Source organism: Octopus bimaculoides, chromosome 2 (assembly GCF_046866305.1).
Source record: "Octopus bimaculoides isolate indiv1 chromosome 2, ASM4686630v1, whole genome shotgun sequence".
Classification (NCBI taxonomy): domain Eukaryota; kingdom Metazoa; phylum Mollusca; class Cephalopoda; order Octopoda; family Octopodidae; genus Octopus; species Octopus bimaculoides.
In genome coordinates this window covers 153,312,168-153,333,656 of record NC_142929.1, presented here as the reverse complement: position 1 = coordinate 153,333,656, position 21,489 = coordinate 153,312,168, and the positions used below count along the sequence as shown (strand labels likewise).

General features: G+C 34.5%; 1 protein-coding gene across 26 annotated transcripts in view; it reads right to left on the bottom strand.

Moving 5' to 3' along the window:
• LOC106874330 (uncharacterized) overlaps window positions 1-21,489 on the bottom strand; it is a 902,231-nt gene that overhangs the window by 647,596 nt on the left and 233,146 nt on the right. For 5 of the 26 annotated variants that reach the window (XM_089347941.1, XM_089347957.1, XM_089347946.1 and 2 more), the window contains exon 1: window positions 3,016-3,536. The exons of the other annotated variants lie outside the window; for them this stretch is intronic. The gene's annotated coding sequence lies outside the window, so the exon portion shown is untranslated. Of the gene's footprint in view, window positions 1-3,015; window positions 3,537-21,489 lie in introns of those variants that run through there. 26 annotated transcript variants of the gene reach the window in all.

The window sequence follows — 21,489 nt, the reverse complement described above, 5'->3', positions numbered from 1 at the left end:
CTCACAAGCACAATGACATGCATGCACTTAAGTATGCATAGACGGGCATATGTATGTAGCTAAATGCTTACTTGCAAGCATTGACACATGCATGCATATAAACATAGATACATGCATACATACATACATGCATACATACATGCATACATACATACATACATACATACATATACCGGAAAAAATAAGTTAGGAAAAGTAGAAGATAATGGTCAGTATATGTATATAGGTAGGTAGGTATGTATGTATGTAGGTAAGTATGTAGGTAGGTAGGTAGGTAGGTAGGTGTATATGTGTGTGTGTTTGTATGCATATATATATATATACATATATATATGTATATATATATATATATATGTATATATATATATACATATATATATATATATATATATATATATATATATATATATATATATATATATACCTGTATATATATATATATATATATATATATATATATATATAGTAATTTCATTTGGATGTTGATCCCCCCTGTTTACCCTATATATGTACAAACACGCACACACACATACGCATACACACGCACGCACACACACACACACATATGCATATACACGAACACACATGCATACGTATACTCATAGATGTGTATATATAAGAGCAAGTCGATACGCGAAACTTTAAATCGCAGTCAACTTGAAATTTACAAACTTGACTGCTCTTTCTATTGAATCACCCCATCAGTAAGTGTTCGGTTCTAATTCCTTTATTCATTTTAAAATATCAACCTTCATAGAACATATATGTGTGCGCGTACCTGGAGAGAGTGAGAGACAGACAGACAGTCAGACAGAGAGTGAGAGAGAAAGAGGGAGTCGGGGTGGTACTGGGGTTGTAAATTAAACAAAATGAAATAAAACAAAATAGAATGGGATGAGAATTATATAACTGACGTAGATAGATAGATAGATAGATAGATAGATAGATAGATAGATAGATAGATAAGTCGGTAGAAATGTAGGTAATTAGTCATATAGGTATGTAGGTATGTATATATATATATATATATATATATATATATATATATATATATATATATATATAATGGCTGATAGTTAGCAAGGTGAGACACACATAAGAAAGAAGGAAACAAAGGACCACTGATGAGGTCACAGAAGTGTGACGAAAGAACTCTGGCCGAAATAAGATTAAGATTAAGATTAATGTAATATAAAGCTGAAAAAAAAAAAAAAAAAAATTAACACCAAATATACAGTGCGTGTGTTTTTATTGGCTAAACTGGCAATATGACCATCCCCAAGTACAACAACATATATATATATATATATATATATATATATATATACATATATATATATATATATATATATATATATATATATATATATATATTTAGTTATATATACAATATATATGCATGTATATATATATATGTATACACGTACACACGCATATATATATGCATATATATATATATATATATATATATATATATATATATATATATATATATATATATATATATATATATATAGGTAGTTATGTATGAACGTATGCTTAGAGGTAAATATGTAGGTAAATAGGTAGGTCGATAGTTAGTGTAGGTAGGTAGGTTGGTAGGTAGGTAGGTTACGCTGACAGGGTGTAGGTAAGAAGTAGGTGTATAGGTAGATATTTAGGTAGGAAGGTAAGTAGATAAGTAGATAGGTAAGTAGGTGAGTAGGTAGGCATTTAGGTAATGAGGTAGTTATGTAGGTGATATATAGGTAGGTAAGTATGTATGTATGTATGTATGTAGGTAGGTAGGTAGGTAGGTAGGTAGGTAGATAGGTAGAAGGGTTCGTACGTTGATTGATAGTATGGATAACAACAATTCTAGATGAATGTGGAATAAAGCAAAAGTAGAAGTAAAAGAATGTATGAAGCGGATGAGTCCAGTGTGGACAATATCAACAGGTTTACTAGACACAGAGGAGGGTTGATATATTAAGTCACCCTGAATCACTGCATTGTGGTAGACAGTGTCACAGTTAGAAATAGTAATACAGGAAAGTTGATGGGAGACGGGATTGTAGAGACAGGGTTTTTCACTGCTGGGTGGTAGAAGTACAGTCAAAACCGAATGGAAGAGAGAGAGTGTCACTAGAAGATAAATTCAGATCGCATCACATCAGGTTGATAGAAAGAACACTACAGTGTGGCAAAGCGTCGCTCCTAAGTAGTAGAGATAGTGTCACAAAAAGGTTGGTGAGATAGTGTCGTATCAAAGTATTGATACTATGTTACCACTGCCTTGTTGACATAGTTTTGCAACGGGATAATGGAAATAGTATCCCGAAAGGGTGGCTGATATAGTAACACTGCAGGATGAATGTGACAGTGTCCTTGCAGGAAGGTAAAGTTAGTATCACAAAGGGATGGAAGAAACATTGATACTGTAGATGTAGTTTCACAAAGAAATAGTGTCACAGCCAAGTGACTGCTTATAGTTTCACTGCTGGGTGGCTGAGATAGCATCGTAATAGTTTGGTAGATATATTGTCAATACAAGGTGGTTGAGATAGTATCACAACAGGAAGCTTGAGATAGTGTCACTGCAGGATGGTAACGTGGTAATATCACTTCTAAGCAATAGATTTACCGGCTATAAACTGATTAAGAGACAGAACTTTAACACAAACACAAACACATACACACACATACACACACACACATACACACACACACACATACACACATTGAAACTCACTCACTCACACATAGTTGCATACTGATGCAAACATTAAAAAACAGAGAAGTGGAAGGTTTAGTTTAAAAGAAACACAAACAAAAATGACAGACATATATTTGAAAGAATAGATAGATATATAGATAGATAGATAGATAGATAGATAGATAGATAGATAGATAGATAGACAGATAGATAGATAGATAGATAGATAGATAGATAGATAGATAGATAGATAGATAGATAGATAGATAGATAGATGGATGGATGGATAGATAGATAGATGTAACAAAATATCAACATACCATACATAAGGTTCAATGTAAAATATAAATAAATTTGGACAAATTTACTCCGGTTAAAGTTGAATTTTGTTCGCTAAACATGTTTGTTGCTGTTGTTTTCTTATTATTATTGTTACGTGAATGTAATGGTAGTGTTTATCATCGTTTTTGTCGATGTCATCGTTGTCGTCGTCGTCATTGTTGTTATTGTCTTTATGTTTTTGTTGTATGTTTATGACAAGATTGTATGCGGGGTACCTCCTGTGTGATTATATGTGTCTCCGTCTGTTATGTGTGTGACCTTGGAAAGAAATTTAAATAAGATGCGAAAATCAATGGTTATTGAGAAGAAGGAAAAGCTACTCTCAGTTTCAAAGTTGTCTGTCACCTAGCTTAGAATAAGGAACATATTTAATAATTAAGTTACATTTATCAACGTCTTTAAGCACGTTTGTTCTATGTTTCTGTAGCTGTCCCAATATATGTACATTAATTGTACATCAATTTCGATCGTCATATAGGAGGCCTAAATGTATACACACATACACCCACACGCACGCGCACGCACACACACACACACACACACACACATATATATATGTATATATATATATATATATATATATACACACACACATATACATGTATATGTGAAGGTGTGAGTTTGGGCCTTTGTATGTATATATCAATGCACTTTATTTTGATATATATACCTTAAATTAAATATTTTTCATCTGTGTATGTGCATGTGTGTGCTTGTGTTTGTGTGTATGTGTGTGTGTGTGTGTGTGTGTGTGTGTGTTTGTGTGTGTGTGTGTTTGTGAACACATGCATGCAGAGAGAGAAAGACAGATACATATAAATTAATGTAAAAGTGATGAACAAATTAAAACATACATATCGTAATGAAAAACATATACCGACTTATTTATATGTGATATATATATCTACACGCGTGAATCCGTCGGAGCGTGTGCATGTTGTGTGTGTGTGTGTGTGTGTGTGCACGCATATGTTTGAGTGTGTGCATGTGTGTGTGTGTGTTATACTTATTGTTTTACGCGTGTTGTAGCTTGTATATATGTAGAAAGGTATAAATAGATAAAGAAAAAAAATCGAGCAAGAAACAATCGTTGATACCGTTAACCGCTTAATCATTATCTGTTCGATTTCCTTTGCTAACCGGTTTAAATGTGCAAACCAGATTAGTTGTTTGCCAATTATGCTTACTTAAATCTATGGAATTTATGAAAAATAAGTATCGGACTTGACAGAATCTTACAGCGTAAAGACTGTTAAGTTACTTGACCTAAGATATGATGATATACTTATTGATTCTACAACCTCAGATCTGACTTCATAACTTTTTCTCAAATACAGCCACTACTTTGTTTTATTTATTTTTTTTTTTTTTTCTGTTTTTTAATCATGCACTTCACACTATACACTATCATTTTTTAGACCAATAGCATAATTATATGCTGAATACTATTTTGGAAATAATATAAAATTTTAAATGTGTATATTAGAAAGGTACAGCAAGTATTCTTTTATTATTCCGTGGAAGATATTTTTAACACATGCAACAACTTTTACGAGTTGAAAATTATAGTTACTTAAAAACCACGGTTTGCAACATGTTCACCTGAGAGCAACTCACGAACCATTCTTCATTTCGGCAACTATTATCTATAAACTGCTTGTTTGTATGTGCATATGTTCAGACGCAGACCGTAGCCGCAGACTTACATACAGGTACATTCGTATAATGATTTATTCCTACACATATAGCTTTACTTAACCATGAAACGTATTGAACAAACAAATGACATGTTTTCATTAGAACGGTGTGCAACACACCATATATTAAAACACCTGTATATACTGGCAGAATAGCCATCACAAAGGAAATACTTATTACTTTTATTACTATGACGCGTAGACATACGAAATTAAGCATATTTCACATCACTAATTATAATTTTTAATAATATAAACTATTGCACTTAATATTTTTCTACTGAGTTTCAATTTATTATTAAAGCAATGTTTTTTATATTCATAAAACATTACAATTTTATAGGCATATTGTCTATAAATGTACAGCTGATAGACGAAAGTGAAACTAGAATTATCTCCCTTCTTTCTTTAAATATTTCAACAGTAGTCGCGATTTTATCAAGTTTCTTGTTTCGAAACGTCATCAATATACGAAGATAACGTCATATAATAACATTTATATTTTCCCATATAATAAGTCGCTTATATTCCTGCTTGTGCTTCAAATACAGGTTTTAAAGAACGCGTTCCCATGTAATTTCTGCTGCAGAATTCCAAGCTTTTTTGCATTTTTTTATTTCTCTTCCACTCACACTCTCTCTGTCTCTCTCCTTCTCTCTCTCTCTTTCTCTCTCTCTATCTTTCTCTCTCACCCTTTCTTTCTGTCGCTATTTCTATTTATTTGCCTGTCTCAGACTATCTATCTCTTGTTCGTCCTTATATTTTTTTATGCGTTCGTGATTTAATATCAGTGTTACTTTTCATTATAATTTTCTTTATCCCTTAAAGAACATTGCTGTTGTTGTTGTTGTTGTTGTTGTTGGTGGTGGTGGTGGTGGTGGAGGCGGTAAGACAAGAGATGGCAAAATCGTCTGCACGCCGGACAAAATGTTTAGCAACATTTCGTTTGCCTTTACGTTCTGAGTTAAAATGCCGCTGAGTTCAACTTTACCTTTAATAGTTTCGGGATCTATAAAATAGGTACCAAATGTTCCGAGGTTGATGTAATCGACTAACCCCCTCCCTAAAACTTTCAGGCCTTGTGCCTATAGTTGAAAACATTATTAGCATTATTGTCAAGGCGGCGAGCCGGCAGAGTGGTTACCAAGCCGTGCAAAATGCTTAGTGGCATTTCGTCAGTCTTTACGGTCTGAGTTCAAATTCCGCTGAAGTCGATGTTTGCCTTTTCGGGGGTGATAAAATTAAGTATCAGTTGAGGACTGGGATCGATGTGATCGAATCACTCTTTCCTCGACATTGCTGGCCTTGTATCAAAATTCGAAACCATTTTATTATTGTTCTTAATGTGGTGATATAGCAGAAACATTAGTATGACTGACAAAATGCACTGAAGCAATTATTCCGGTTGTTCAAATTCTGAGTTCAAATTCCACCGAAATCAACTTTGCCTTTCATTTTCGAGGTCGATAAAATAAGTACTGGTTGAGCATTAGGATCGATATTATTGACTAGCCCCCTCCTCTCTAGAAAATCAGAATATTATTGTTGCTGTTGGAGTTAATATTCAACGGCTAATGAAGTTACACTGGCTGGGGTACATATTATTCACCTGCATATACACACGCATGCACTCTCTCTCCCTCCCTCCCTCCCTCCACCCTCTCTCTCTCTCCCTTCCATTCGATTTCTCGCTTTCTCTTTCCCTACTTTTCACTCAAACTTGGACCTCATTGAAAAAGTAAAAACGCACCAGAGAAAGAAAATTAATGTCGCTACTGTCTATAATGTTGTTGCTGTTGTTGTTGCTCTTTAAACCCCGTCAACATTGATTGTGCACATCTTTGATCAAGCACTTTCAAGCTCACACTGTTACATCTTATTTCCATGTAGGTCATTATTATCCTCTTTTCAGACTTTAGATCGTTATATTTTCGATATATGATTACTTGTACTAACAGGTCGAATGACTGTGTAGTAGTCCTCTATCATTTAAAGTGGCTATTTCAACTCAAGCGCCTTTCCACGCTGATCCTCATTAGACTTGCTGATAGAAACGTTAGCACACCGGAGTATATGCTTAGCGAAGGTTCATCTGTCTTAATGCTCTGAGTACAAATTCCACCGAGGTTGACTTTGCATTCATCCCTTCGGGGTCGATTAAATAAATGCCAGTTGGCGGCTGGGGTCAATATAATCGACTATCTCCCTCTCCCAAACTTTCAATTCTTGTGCATGTAGTGGAAAGGATTATTATATTGAAGTGTATGAGACGATGAGGAGAAGGAAGAGGAGAACATTCCAGCTTGGTGTACTCATCATCTAAGAAAAGGAATTGTAAATTTACTTTGTTTTTCATTCTGTCATGAATATGTGCACGAGTGTGATAACAGGAGATATTTTTCATGACGGTAGAAGTAAAAGCTTTTTTCTTTCAAACGGAAGTGGGGATATCAGTTATCAGCATAGTGGTAATAATTGTTCATATAACTGCAAGAACGCTGGCATAAACCATACCAACAGCAGCAACAGTTCATGAATAGACACAACAACACTTTACTACACAAAATAGTGTCAGATCTCAGCTAAATCACACTCTCCTGTCTTTAAAATAAAAGAAGCATTGAGTATTATATTCCCCGACACACCATTTCTGGAATGAAAAGAATGGATAATTACGACTTGGAACCGGACACCGATAATAACAGAAACAATACAGACTAATGAAAAAAACAACTGCAACAAAGAAACAGAAGCCTTTGTGTAGTCGCTAGACTTGGTAGAAATAGCGGCAAAAACACCCGCGAATTATACCCTAGCATCTCATCATGGATACATGGGTAATACAGTCATTGGAAAGGTCAAATAACTGAGAAGCAAACCTGTGGCATTGAGCAAAATATTTGCAGCAGCCCATTTTTACAACAAGACAAGACATGCACTTCTTAACACTTCCAATTAATTAAAATCAGAAGCCGTGGGAGCCACTGTATATGATTATTATTATTATTATTGAGTGAGTGAGCAGTGCATGCCATCAAAGTATAAAATATACGAAATAAAATATACGAAGCGCAGTATACCCATCATGATTACCCGTTCGATAAGAGTACACCAGGCACATGCAACACAACCATATGTACGCGACATGGTGATTTCATATCAAGATAAACAGCGCATGACCTCGCAGGTGGGGCCCAGTTAGAATTTTCTTCAGGTCGAGTAGCACATTCCGCTCAAAAGGTCCCTAAATAAGGGTTGTTTAAGGATGATGAACAAAACACCCATGTTTCCAAACCCCAAAGAATTCCTCTCAACACATAGCTATGATGCTTCCCCACTACTTCTGCTCGTGACCAGAGGTACACATGACGTTAACCACCAGAAGACATACTCAGCTGGTTAAGGTCAAGCAACTGACAAACAAATATGTGGTATTGAGCAGAATATTTGCTGCAGCCCATCTTTTATATCAAGACAAAACAATGTGCATAACACTTCCAATCTGTTAAGATCAGAAGCCATGAAAGCCACTGCCTGGTACTGCATCATTATTGTTACTATTGTGGTGGTGGTGGTGTAAGATAAAGAATTTAGGATAGGTAACTTGCAAGCTGAAAATTAGGATTCTTTCTTTATGGAGAGCATGGTCATTTGAAGGTTCTTTGCTTAGAAAATCAGTAATAGAAATAGCAAAAAAAGACCATCTCAATATAACTAGCTGTAACAAAATAACAAACGAGGACTTAAATATAAAATACATGCAAACACAGTTTCCCAGCGAGCAGTCTTGAGAACATCGAGTGGAGAATATCAATCGAGAATATCATAGTGGGATGGTGTTGGACCCTTCACTTCACCACACAAACAAGAAATGGATGTAAGACAACAACACACTGTTACAGAGAAGCTCTTCATCAGCACATATGTAGATAAGCTTTTATTCTAAACTGCAACACTTCGATATATCATGAGATTTTTGCTTTGTTTGAAAAATTAAATTGACAATATTATTGTAGAAAAATCTAAATTTGGCGATAGGTAAATACTCTAAGTTAAGTGCTGTGAGACATGCCGCTACGAAAGACTTTAGTTGTGATCGGTAGATAAAAGAGCAATATGCCAAAAAAAAATACGCATTTTTTGTCGAACAAGAATAAAAGCAAAAAATATGTCTTATTTGAACCGAGTTCATACTGCTAAAATGCAGCACAGACAACTTTTAGAAGAAAAAAGCTTTTTTTCGTTTTTGTCAATTCAGAAGTTAAGAAAACTGTTATCATCTAACTGTTAACAAGACGCTAGTCTTCCAGCTGCTAGGCTTTCGACTATTACATCCACAACCAGAACTCAAATATTTATATTTGTGAATGATATTCGAGTACTACGTTCATGAACAGCTTTCAACCTCTTCAATTCACGGCCGTTACTCAAACTATTTTACTCAAGGACAATACTCAATCTGTTACTACACTCACAGCGAACACTCAACTATTCTATTCATAAGCAATCGTCAAACTATTCAACATATATGACCAATGCTCCACCTGTTCCACTCATGACTAATGCTCAGACCATTAAGCCATTCACTGCACTCATGGCCTAGACATACCTCTTACATTTGATTGTCATTGTATTGAATAGAAAGCAAGACCAACAATGAGTATTCTTTAGACAACTTTTAGAACTTTCGACCAGTGATTATATTTGCATAACCCTTTTGTCTGGCGATGCTACCAAAGACTTACCTCTTCAATGGAAACTATCTGTGTATAGTAGTACAATCAGTCGAATGTGTGCGTGACGTAAGCAGAACAACAAAAGAGACTCCCACGAACTCGTTGAATGTCTGTTAATGTCTGAATACTTAGAATTATGCCAAATATTTACCAAGTCCATTTTGAAGGTCTCTTCTGTTTTCCTTTGTCACAGAAGAGAAGGTAATTTTCTCCATTTGATAGCATTGATAAAAGATGTAGCATAATATAACTAATTAATCCCAGGTTAGTACAGATGAAGCAAAAATACTATGGTCAAAGGTATTCCAGCTGTAACTATCTTGCCTTTTTTAGGCATATATAGGAATACATTGTTTATTAAGCACTTTCTTAACTGTCTTACTGCTGTTACTACTTTTATGACGAGAGGTCATGATAAATTGTTCCTCTGGATATCTCCAGGTACTTACTGTTTCCAGCAATTTAGTTATCGTAATGATTGTTGTTGTTGTTTAGCTAAATGATTTTCTACAATTTGAAAATAATATGCATTCTTGTTTTTTATATTATTCATTTGGTTTTTTTTAAAGATTATTTTTAATAGATAACTTATTTAAACTAAATTATTTAGAAGTTAGAGTATCATTTCAACATAATATAAGACTTCGATTTGAATAGTGTTGTTATATTTTCGATTATTTTTGATTAATGATATTTGATTAATAATTAGTCTTTATTGTTTATAATATCGTTAAAGGTTTTTTATTAAAACTTAGTATATATAAAGTTTAATCTTTTATACTTAATAATTTTTTTCATTCTTAATTTTTTCATTCATAATTTTTTCATTCATATTTTTATTTTTATTTCTACGTTTGTAGAAATAAGTATTCTTGTAGTTTTCTATTTTTCAATTGATTTTTAATGGTAATTAAATAAACGTTTTTAGTTTTAAATAGTATAGCTTTAAATATTCCACCGGTTAAATATGTACTAATTTTATCTTTATTATTATTTTAACCTTAAACTTCGTTTAAATTGTATTTAAAACGATAATAATTTATGTAAGCTGGTTTTTATATATAATATAAATGTTAGCATATATTATAATGGATGTAGGGATGATTATGGTATGTTTATTATTTTGATATTTTGTTATTTTTAATAATTTTTCTATCTTTATAAAATAAGTATTTTATATAAATTCATTTGGTACTTATTGTTGGTTTATATATATATTTATTTATTATAATTATTGTTCTATTTACGACCTGACGATTAGGTGTATTTTTGAATAGAATTTGTTTTCGATAATTTTAATTGATTTAAATCGATTTAAATTTCCTTTCTATTTGAAAATTAGTTATGAAACACGTTTAGTCATTTTATTACCTTTATTTTATGATATTTACTTTGTTTTATATTACACTCATTTATTGTGCTTTTAATTATTAATGTTTCTATGTGTGATAGAGGATTTTCATCGATGAGTTCTTGAAACTTGGTTCTTTTCCCTAAAACTATATATTTTTATATATATTTTAATCTATAAAGCTCAATTTAATTTTAATTTTTTATAAATTGATTTTAATTGAGTTTTTACCTGTAATTTTGGATTTTGTCCCTAATATTATATATATATATATATATATACATCAACACACACATATATATATACATACATGCATATATATACACACACATATGTGTGTGTGTATGTATACACATACATATATACGTGTATAAGTTACATACACATATAAACATATATATAGAGAGAGACACAATGACACACACACACACACACACACACACACACACATCTTGTAGAAATGTATGCGTGTGTGTGCATATGTATAGACGCGTGTGTACACGTACTATCAAAATATTCAAGTTAGGATTTATTTAACTCGTAAAGTTGTGTTCATAATAAAAGAATCTTTTATGTGTTGTCATTATTAAAGTTAAGGGCACGACAGATACTAAGGGTCATAGAAATTGTAGAAAACAACAGTTGCTTAGCGATGTCGTATATTTTTAAGAACAATTTTATGGAATTATTTTCCAAACTTAGAAAGTGTAACAGACTTGAGATTCACAAGGAAGAGAATGATAGTATAATAGTTTTGTTGGCAATATCGAAATTAGACTTTTTCAACAGTATCTCCTGGATTATACTATCCAAAATCTCATCAGCTGGTAAATTTTAATTATTATATTCCCGAGGCAGAATTGGAAGATCTGTATAGCAAGATGTGGTAAGCATGGTTGTCATAAAGTAATGACTGGGTTAACATTAGTGGTGAGAGAGAATGAAACGCTGGGATACGGAACTAACTTCCAATAGAGAGCTGGTCATTTTTTACGTCGATACAAAAACAAAACTAGAAATACATAGAGTGATAAATTCATTCCACTGTTCACTTAGACTTTCTAAGCAATGAATAATCTATATTACACTGCACGTCAAAAGAAATCCACGAGTGAAACTCGATTTACTTTGAAAAAGTAAAAGGAAAAGCGTTTTAACGGGAAAAAATGTGTTTCTTTTAGTACCCAAAGGGAAAGCGTTTGCGTGGTTGAAAATTGAAAGTCTCCTTTATTTTAACATAAAACATAAATAAATCTGATATCTTTAGATACTTGCTCAAGGGCGTCTTTATTTAATACAAATGACAAACAAATCTATTATTGTTGAATAAGTTTTTAGATCCATCACTAAGAAAGTTACAATGCTATGTATATATATAAATATAAGTTATGCTTTTACTTATTAATTTTTCTATATGTGACAGTGGGTTTTCATTGATGAGTTCATGAACCTTGGTTCTTTTCCCTATATATATATATATATATATATATATATATATATATATATATATATATATATATATATATATATATATATATATATATATATATATATATATATATATATATACATACACATATATATATAATATATAACATATATATATATGTAAATATATATATATATATAAATATGTGTATGTAAATATATAAATATATATATATATATATATATATATATATATATATATATATATATATATATATATATATATATATATATATATATATATATATAGGGAGCACATGACTTGGAATCTTTCAGCATTAAACTGCATATTATCATCCTCAGCCCATCTGTAAATTTAGTCCAACTCCTGCTGCAGGCGTGCAACACCAATGGGGTTCTGTATTTTCTGCGAGACTCTCGTATCGTCCGCATACCTAGCAAGGGTGGTTATTGGGATAGTTGATAACATATCTGAGAGGGCCACTATGAAAAGCAATGGTCCCAATACAGTGACGTGTGGAACACCGCTCACTATTTGTGTTTTCTTTGAGGTGGCTCAAATCAAAATCCTCTCAAAAGGACTGAAATTCACTCCAACTCCACAATACCCTAACGTCAGTGAAATACATGATAATGTCTCACACTTTTTCAGAAAATTACGCCTCACAGAGTAATTTTTGACATGGAAAATAATAATGCTGAATCAATGGTTCGCAATAAGAGCAATTACAATCCTACAAAAGGCAGAAACAAAACTCAGGACAAATTTTGTGACTACTTTTCAAACTTCCCTTATAGTGAACTACCACAACCTAAACCCAAATCTAATACCAGTAAAACGGAATGGGAAATCATCTACGAGTTACAAAATAGTTATGACATCACAATCTAGGAAGCAGATAAGGGTAGTACTATCGTAATTTTGGACACTGAACAATACAATAACTGTGTATCTCACCTCTTACAAGATACTACCTACTATGAAAGAGTAGTCAACTGCCAGCAAACAAAAACAATTTCTAAATTAAACACACACTTTTGTTAACATCAAAATAGTTTAACGGCAAAGGAATCCGACTACCTAACAAATTTTGATTGCAAAACCAGCAACCTCTACGGGCTTCCGAAAATCCACAAGAGCAAAATGATGACCGAAGATTGCAAAAAATCCACCTCAACCTGCATCACTGTACTACTTCCCACTAATCTCAAAGCGAGAGCAATTGTGGCAGGCCCAAACTGTGAAACACACAGATTAAGCAACTCCATTGATATACTCTTAAAACCAATACTTAAACACATACCAAGTATTGTAACAGATGACCTGGACCTCCTAAACCACCTCCCCAAACATACCAAAAAAGACATTCTCATCGTCTCTTTTGATGTGATAAACCGTTATACTACGATCTCACATCAATGTGGATTGGAAGTCGTTCTGGTTAAAAAAAATACCCCAATGAGGTCCCGGAGAGAATAAAAAAAGAATTATCCTCCAAAACAATTTCTTAACTTTTAATAATAATACCTACAGACAGATATCAGGGACTGCTATGGCTACCAAGTTGCCCCAACTTATGCCAATCTGGTGAGGGCCTACCTAGAATTACAAATCTATGAACAATCCAAATCAAAATACCTGTTGGAGAATTGGAAACGCTACTTGAATGACTGCCTCATCCTATGGTCCTACACACTCGACCAACTCAATGAATTCAAAAATTTAATCAACAGTGTCAACAACCATATCCACTTTACAGTAGAATATAGTCAAGACCAACTTCCATTGCTAGACATTCTTATTATAAAAAAGGGCACCAACATTGAAACTGATATCCACTACAAATCAACTGATTCCACACAATAACCTCCTGTTCACCTCCAATCACCCAAAGCACACTAAGACAAACATCCCCTTCAATCTAGCGAGAATAGTACAATTGTCTCAAATTATAGAACACGAAATAAAAGACTCCAAGAACTAAAGGCAATTCTTTTCGAAAGACAGTACCCAGCATTATTAGTTGACAATGGAATAGAACGGGCCAAGACAATCGATATCCAAGACTTACGAAAACTGAAACACACCCAAGGTACATTGAATAGTCTTCCAATTCTCTCAACACACAATCCAAGAAATACAGAAGCTTACACGATTATATACAAGATCATCTCACTACTGAGTCAAAACCCATGTCTAAAAAAAAGGAGTCGAAACCCATAAAATAATAAAAGCAAGAGACAACCCAAATCCCTAAAAAAAACTTACTCACCAATGCAAAATTACCCAACACAAGCCCGACACCTACCGCGAAAAAATGTGATCGATCTAACTGCAGGACTTGCATCCACCTCATTGAAGGAGAAATATACAAATTCCAGTCAGGACACACTTTTGTCGTAAAAAATAACTTCACCTGCTCATCAAAGAATTTTCTGTATGCGTTTGGGTGTGAAGGGTGCAACAAAGACTACAAAGGGCAGACTAGTCTACTGTCAGAGACAGGATAACAGTCCACCGCCAACAAATGAGGGACCCCACCACAAGACAGTTACCATTTAGTAGCCACCTAGATCTCTGTGCACAAAACAAGTCCCCCAAATTCCTAGTTTTTCCACTGTACCAATGCCCAGATAACACCACTAACAAAACACGAATAAATAAGGAAAATATACGTATTCAAAAATACAGACCTCAACTGAACATACTCTAACATACCTTCCGGTACACATCCACAACAAAAACACACAGAAGCACACAGATGCACACACACACACACAAATACAATGCAAACCTCCCACACAAACACACACACATACATACACAGACGCACAAACACTAAAATCCCACGCTCGAACACAAACCACACACATTCCAAGAAAAAACACACACATATATACACATGCAATACGATTCTAGCAATCACAACTAACACTCACAAACACAGACACACCCACATACACGCATACGTAAACACTACATACACACACCTACACACACCGCCCTGACAATTACAAGGCACACTCACAAAAGCACGCCCACACATACACAGATATACACACAAACACGCAAATACAACACACATACACGCATATATACACACATATGTACACACACACAAACACAATATGCCCGTTCCTCAACAAAAAATCACACATACACACTCAAAGAAAAAATACACACATATATACACGCAATACAATCCCAACAATTAAAACAAACACTCACAGACACACACACACATACATACACACACACGCACATGCACACACACGCACATGCACACACACGCACAATAACACACACCTCCCTGACAAATACAAGACACATAGACACACTCACACAAACCCACACGTATACACACACGTCCACACATACCCACACGTATACACACACACTGCACAAACAATACAAACAAAATACAATAATACACCCAAACATATGCACGAACTACTTCCGCTGAAGTCAACTTTACTTTTCATCCTTCCGGGATCAATAAAATGAGCACCATTTGAACATTGGGTTCGATGTAATCGAATTAACTCCTCCCTCGAAATCCCTGGCCTTCTGGCACAATTTGAAGCCATCATTATTATTATTGTCATCATCATCATTTTCATCATTATATTTTTGTTTTACCACAAAACATTGAAATACACAGTTGAAGACAAAGGGGTCACATATATCAGCAACAGTGTAAAAGACAATGCAAAATAATGAGTCTAATGAAGCGCTCATTTTATTAAAGTTACTCATAGACATATATTATACAAGAAATTTGGAATTGTGTAAATGTATGAATTGTATACACACACATACACACACACTCACAAACTCAGCTATATATTTATAGATTATATTAGTAGCTTTGAATATTAGTGTTAGGCCGCGATTTTAATTTATTAAATCAAGTCAATACTGAAAGAAAGGAATTTGCCCATCAAACGATGAAGTGAATCTACACGGGATTTGAACACTTACTGCAAAGGGAGGTAATCTGTACCACAAAATATTTTGGCCGACGCTCTTTTGATTTTGCCAATATAAATATAGATCAGTTAATCACCCGTTTATACACATAAAGTACATTCACAATACACGCGTGGACACACACGCACACACATAAACACATACACTCATAATACATACACAAACAAACAAACACACATATGCATACCACACACACCGCACATACACACGCACACAAGCACGCAACACACGCATACACGCACGCACACAGGCATGCACATATGCACACAGCACACACGCACGCAACACACACGCATGCACACGCGTACACGCACACACACACACACACACAAATGCAAGCATGTATATAATGATTTCTAACAAGATGACATACTTGGGGAATAGGTAGTAGTTAAACATCTACTGAATTTCACTGATAACTGTTCTAGCTAAAGGCCAAGCCCTACATAATCGCTTGATTTGCTAGAAATAACCAACATATTTCCCCTAAATTACATGTTATCGCCTTGAGCAAAAAACAGAGATGAAGGTTAGACTGTATAATGTATCCGGGTATGATATGCCTGAAAATGAAAAATACTGGATAGTTATTTCAAGAATCCGTTTCATCATAAACCAGAGCCGACCTAAGGCTATTTTGTTAATTCTAGAAAGTTGAAAGAGAAATTCGGAAGTGGCGAATCTGAATTCAGGATGTAAAGTGCTATTATATACTACTCTAACAATTCTTCAACGTAATAATCATAAAAATGATTGCTTCGAAATTTGGCAAAAAGCCAGGAATTTTAGTGGAGGGGTTAGTCATTGACCCCAGTATTTAAGGAGTATTTTATTTTAGAGACCCCAAATGCTGAAGGGCACAATTTACCTCGACGAGATTTGAATTCGGAGTGTAAAAAGATGGCACAAATGCCGCTAAGCATTTAGTCCGACGGTGCTAAGGATTCTACCAGCTTTCAGCCTTAGTTATAAAAGCTATTTTCTAGTTTTAGTACAAAGCCATTAATTTTGAGGGGAGGAGTAAATCATTTATACTGACGTCATTTTTTGACTCGTACTTATTTCATCGACCTCAAAGAATGAAAAAATGAAAATCAAAGTCGACCTCAACGAAATTTGAGCTCTGAAAGTAAAGAACAGCATTTTATCCGATCTGCTAACGATTCAGCAAGCTCGCACGTTCATTATAATTATCTTTTCTACTAGAGGCACTAAGTCCGAAATTTGTGGACAGATATCTAGTCGATTACATCGACCCCACTGCTCAACTGGTACTTATTTTATCGACTCCGAAAGGATGAAAGGCAAAGTCGACCACAGTGGAATTTGAACTGAGAACGTGCTGACGGATGAAATGCCGCCAAGCACTTGCTTATCGCGCAAACGATTTTGCCAGCTCGCCACCTTAAACATAACAATAATGATAATAATCTTTTGCCTTATAAGCATAAGGCCTGAAATCTTAGGGGAGGGTGATAGTCGACCTCATTGCTCTACTACTGGTTATTTAATCGACCAAGAAGCCATGAAAGGCAAAGTCGACCTTGGCGGAATAATGGTAATAAGAATCCTTTCTACTAAAGGCACAAGATTTTGGGGGAGGGGCCTAGTCGATTACATCGACCTCAGTATTTTACTGGTACTTAATTTATCGACTCCGAAATGATAAAAGGTAAAGTCGACTTTGTCGGAATTTGAACTCAGGACCTAAGCACGGATGAAATGCTGCTGAGCGTTTTGCCCAACATGCTAACGATGCTGTCAGCTCGCTGCCTAGATAATAATAATAATCCTTTCTACTAAAGGCACAAGGCCTGAAATTTTGGACGAGGGTACTAGTCGATTACATCGACACTAGTGTTTCACTGGTACTTAATTTATCGAACCCGAAAGGATGAACGGCAAAGTTGACCTCGATGGAATTTGAAACTCGGAGCGCAATGACAGATGAAAAATCACTAAGCGTTTTCCCCTGCGTGCTAACGACTCTGTCAGCTCGTTACTTTAACAATAATTCTTTGTATTATAGACACAAGGTTTAAAATTTGGGGGGAGAGACACCAGTGCTCGAACTTGTATTTATTTTATCGACCCTAGTGCTCACATAGTACTTATTTTATCAACCCCGAAAGGATGAAAAGTAAAGTCACCCTCGGTGGAATTTGAACTTAGAACGTAAAGACAGACGAAATGCTGCGAAGTATTTTACCCGACGTGCTAACGACTTCACTAGCTCTGCGCCTTAACGATAATAACAAAAATAATAGTTTCAAATATTGGCAGAAAGCCAATATTTCCGGGTAATAATCAAGTCGATTACTTCGACCCCAGTGCTCAAATAGTACTTATTTTATCGACTCCGACGGGTCAAACATGAAGTCAATCCCGGTGGCATTTGAACTCAGAACGAAGAAATGCCGCTTAGCATTTTCACGGCGCGGTAACGATTCTGCCAGTTTACCGCCTTAATAGTAATAATAATATTTTCTTCTATAGGCACCAGGCTTGAAATTTTGGAGGAGGGGATAGTCAATTACATCGACCCCAGTACTCAACTGGTACTCATTCCATCGACCCCGAAAGATGAAAGGCTAAGTCGAACGTAAAGACACACGATATACCACTGAGCATTTTGTCCAGTATGCTAACAATTCAGCCAGCTCACCGACAATAATAATAATAATAATAATAATAATAATAATAATAATAATAATAATAATAATAATAATAATAATAATAGGATACAACATACACAAATGAAAGAAAAAATAAAGAAAGAGTACTATAGACGAGTTAGATCAATACTAAAAACAGAGCTCAATGCTAAAAACAAGATAATGGGTATCAACACTTTAGCTGTCCCAGTTATAAGCTACAGCTACAACATCCTTAACTGGACACTAAACGAACTATCTAAAATAGACAGGAAAACAAGAAAAATAATGACAGGATATAGGATGCACCACCCAAAATCTGACATGGAAAGGCTATATATACAACGCACAGAAGGTAGCAGGGGTCTTATACAGCTGGAAAACTATTATAAAATAACCACCATAGGACTGCAAAAATACCTACTCCAGAAGTAAGGAAAATTAATACAAATAGCCACAAAACACGAGCAAAACAAAAAACTGTTTTCAGTATTTAAGGAAGCTGACAAATACAAACAAGAAATCAATCTACCTAGCAAATACGAAGAAGAAGAAGAAGAAGAAGAAGAAGAAGAAGAAGAAGAAGAAGAAGAAGAAGAAGAAGAAGAAGAAGAAGAAGAAGAAGAAGAAGAAGAAGAAGAAGAAGAAGAAGAAGAAGAAGAAGAAGAAGAAGAAGAAGAAGAAGAAGAAGAAGAAGAAGAAACAACAAAAGCTATAAAACAAATGAAATCCAAACTAAAACTAGAACAGCAACGGACCATGATAAAACGATGGCAAGAAAAGCCCCTACATGGTAAATACTGGGCTAAACTAAATGCAAAAGAAATAGACAGAGAAAAATCCCAGCAATGGTTGAGAAGCTCAGGACTCAAAGCAGAGACTGAAGGATTTTTAATTGCTGCACAAGACCAAAGCCTACCCACCAGAAATTACCAAAAACATGTAATGAAAAGAAACATAACAAGTAACTGTAGAATATGTGGAGATGGACAAGAAACAATAAATCATATTATCTCTGGCTGCCCAGTCCTGGCTAAGAAGGAATATATTCACAGACACGACAGAACTGGGATCTATATACACTGGAAGCTATGCCAACACTATGGAATAACAACAGAAAAAAGATGGTATAAACACACGCTAGAAAAGGTCACAGAAAACGAGAAAGCAACCATACTCTGGGATATGCCAATACACACAGATAGAGAAATTAAGGCAAATAGACCAGATATAGTCGTCAAAGACCATGAAGAAAAAAAATGCTTTCTAATTGATGTATCAATACCAGCAGATGACAACGTCTCTGTAAAAGAAATGGAAAAACTTTCAAAATACAAAGACCTGGAAATAGAGGTAACGCGAATGTGGAATCTAAAAACAGAAACAATTCCTATTATAGTAGGTGCGTTAGGTATAATAAAAAAAATATTCAGACAAATACATAACAAAAACACCAGAACTTACAAATATATATAACATACAGAAAATTGCATTACTGGGCACAGCACACATCCTACGCAAGACACTTTCAATACAGTAACCATAAGAGCACCGCAGCACATACCCAAGGCGCACAGAGCTGCGCTCGGTAGTGAAGTGAAAGCACGTTATAAAAATAAAACTACTGAACAATAATAATAATAATAATAATAATAATAATAATAATAATAATAATAATGCAGTAGTAGTAGTAGTAGTAGTAGTAGTAGTAGTGGTAGCAGCAGCAACAGCAGCAGCAGCAGCAACAGCAGCAGCAGCAGCAGCAGCAGCAGCAGCAGTCGCCGTTGTTTTAGGAATTTCTAGATTAATTCTAGTAACCTTCCTTTGTCCAAGATAGTTTAATGTGATTTGAAAGAGGTTTAATTACTGCTTCTAGAAATTTAAACAACCAACCATGTAGACTAACTCCCTGGTTCTGACATAGTAATTACTGATATCATTGCTTATTTTCATTTTTTTCTCTTCTTTTATTTGATTATTCAGAACCTTAGACTTCTAAGCGAATGGGTGAACGTTATCCTAGTCCGGCAGATGTCTGAATAATTGCAATAGTTTGTACTTTGGTAAAGGCCCAAGTACTATGCAGTGGTGCAAAACCAGGCGACAGACTTAATCTACCACTCGAAGCTACTGGTGCTGCTACTACAGCTAGCAGTTGTCATTGTGTAAAAGTGTATTACTGTATGCTGCTGTCTAGTATTATGTAAGTCTTTACTGTACTATTTATTGTATTGTTTATTCTGATAAATACAAGTAGCGCCAGAAGATGTTTTTACCGTTGCTGTTTTATCCTAGGTTAATTTTATCAAGTATAACTCTGACGAAATGCATTCTAGATGTGACCGCCTTATCAGTTTTATATATCAAGGACTTATTATGTAATGTATAATCCTTTCTCTATTTAAGGCGGCAGAGTAGAATTTGAAAGAGACTGCGCTACCATTTCTCGCTAGTCGAGTGATGGAATAGAGTCTTTCTTGTTAGCTATAGATTAAGGATATAATATATAATGGTAAGGCTAAGAGAGTCACCATAACAGTAAATGTAAAATAGTATATATTTCCAAACACATAT